Source organism: Helianthus annuus, chromosome 13 (assembly GCF_002127325.2).
Source record: "Helianthus annuus cultivar XRQ/B chromosome 13, HanXRQr2.0-SUNRISE, whole genome shotgun sequence".
Classification (NCBI taxonomy): Eukaryota; Viridiplantae; Streptophyta; class Magnoliopsida; order Asterales; family Asteraceae; genus Helianthus; species Helianthus annuus.
In genome coordinates this window covers 17,224,934-17,227,560 of record NC_035445.2, presented here as the reverse complement: position 1 = coordinate 17,227,560, position 2,627 = coordinate 17,224,934, and positions in this window count along the sequence as shown.

Sequence of the window (2,627 nt, the reverse complement as noted above, 5' to 3'; positions counted from 1 at the left end):
CGCCAGGAGTATAACAACATGGTAGCCTACATGTTCTTGGTAACTAATCTCAACTAAGGGCAAGTCAGATGAAACCTTATATGTTCGTTGGGATGTAAACTCGACCTTCTTTCTACGATCCTCGATAGTTTGATGCAGTAGTTAGTATGGATTGGTTATCTAGATATCGCATAGTTATACGTGGTGTGAAGGTTAACATCATATCAGCAATGAAAGCCAGAAAACGTCTACGGAGGGACTACCCCGCTATGTTGGCAACTGTTACTAATGTTTGGGCTAGGAAAGAGGATCGAGGATCCACCAATTGTTCATGATTCCACGCGGCATGCTATGGGAGGAACTATCAGGTTTACTTCCACCACTATTAGACAGACTCTCAGTCTGATCTCACGCCAGAGGCAGCCCTGATTCTCCGTATTTCTTACCGTCTTGCACCAGGAGGGTTGCGAGAGTTGTCAAATCAACAACAGGGACTGTTGGACAGGAGCTTTGTTGAACCTAGTTTTTGCTTTGGGGAGCCCCAATTATATCCAGGAAGATAGGTTGTATTGTTGGATATGTGTACTGATTATTGAGAACTAACAAGGTAACAATTAAGAACTGCTTGCTTCGACCATGTATTGAAAACCTGTCGACCAGTTGCGAGGGACAAGCTTCCATTTGAGGATTGACTAACGAATGAACTATCATCAGATGGAAGTCCAAGGGGAAAATGCTCTTAGAACAGCATGTCGAACGCAATGCAGCCATTTCGACTTTATACACCCTGATCACCGAGTTGATCAACACACCAGCAGCTTTATGGACCACAAGAATCGACCGTGTTTGTTGATGATGTTTTGAATCATTGCCATGAGGAAGGAACAACATGAGTGGCATATGTATCTTATTCTAGAGCTCCTGAGGGAGGAGTCATACCGCGTGAAGTCTTGTTAAAAGGTAACTTCTGGATTCGAGAGGTACATTTTGGTCATAAAACCAACAAAGGGGGAATACACGTGAATCTCGCTACGATCCATTTTGTTAGAAACTGATCAACACCAAAGATCCCTCCAAGGATACAACAATTTCTTTGCCTCACTAGACACTATCACATATTCATCACAGGATTTTTGAAGGTCACCCAGCTTAAATCTCTTTAGCACAACAGGGTGCTGTGTTTGTGAAAGACAAAACAGGAGGATGTCTTTTCAGCTTTCGAATCCCAACTTTGCAATGCACTGAGCATCGTCTTTACCCGAGGGTGCGGGTCATTTAGTAGTTTACCATGGTGGTCCGAATCAGAGTCCCAGTTGCACACCGGCGCAACACGAGAGGGTGATGACTTACGTAATGGAGTTACAAAGAGGAACCGCACGACACATAACCGGCGGTGGAAACCGTGATCTTTGGATTTACTTGGAGGCATTACTTGGACGGTACCGAATGCGCTATTTAGACCAATCACAAGGGCCTCCCGTGTACCCTGGTTTCAAAAGAGCTAAATCGGTTAATCACATCGCTGGATGGAACTTGAACATGCACGAGCTTTGCAACTCACTATCGACTTTAACTTACCTAATCTGGCTCGCTCTGTTCAGACTGGAGAGCTGAAGGAAATGGATTTTTAAGTAGAATCCATGCGGGGCATGGAGAAGCAACCTTTGGCAGGTCGGACGATATGCGCCACCTCACGGAAAGAATGTGGATTTTATCATACGGCAACTGTAGGGAACTTGTGTTGATCGAAGCACACCAGCCTCGATATGATGGTCATCTGGATTCGATAGAATATGTTAGGATCGGAGGATCTTGTACTGCAACTGGGCTTAAAGGCCTACACAGCGAAGCATATGAACGACATTTAACTTGTGTTAAAGTCAAGGTGGAACATCAGAAACCTTCTGGTTCGTGTCAGTAATTAGAAACACCTAATAGAGATTGGAACAGATGGCCATGGGGTTTGTCGCTGGTTTACCAAAAACTCGAAACGAAAACTATATCACCTGGGTGATCGTGAACTGTCTCACGTTACCAACACACTTGCTTGCAAACAAGGAACTGACGAGTCTTCGCAACTTGTGAATGTTCCTCTGAGAGAGGCGGCTCATGGGCACGAGGTGCCAACTCCTATTACCTCCTATTTTGAGCTATACCTGATTTATGGCAAGCGATACACAACACCCTTGACTCACGTCTAGACATGAGCATTACTTATCATCATAGGACGAATGGTTTGAGTAAACAAACCCCCTGATACTCGAAGATATGTTGCGAGCATGTGTGAGATCAACTTGCCGTAAATTGGGAGGACGTTTACTTTTGGCTGAGTTTTACCGTAGTTGTTACCCTTTCAGTATTCAAACAGTTCTGTTTGGGGCATTGCTTGGATGATAATGCCAATCTCTTCGAGGATTGAGGTGGATGACCACCTAAACACGGGTCCAGGACTTGTACTCGAAACTCTTAGGAAGATTACTTGGGTCGGAAATTGTTTGGCGACATCGAATGACCGTCAGGAAAGACGTTAAGCTTAGAAAACACTAGGAGTTCGTTGTAGATGGTCGTATCATGTTAAGAACCTCACCCTGGGAGGGTGTGACACGCTTGGCAAGCGTGGCAAGTTTAATTTACGTACGGTGAGTTAT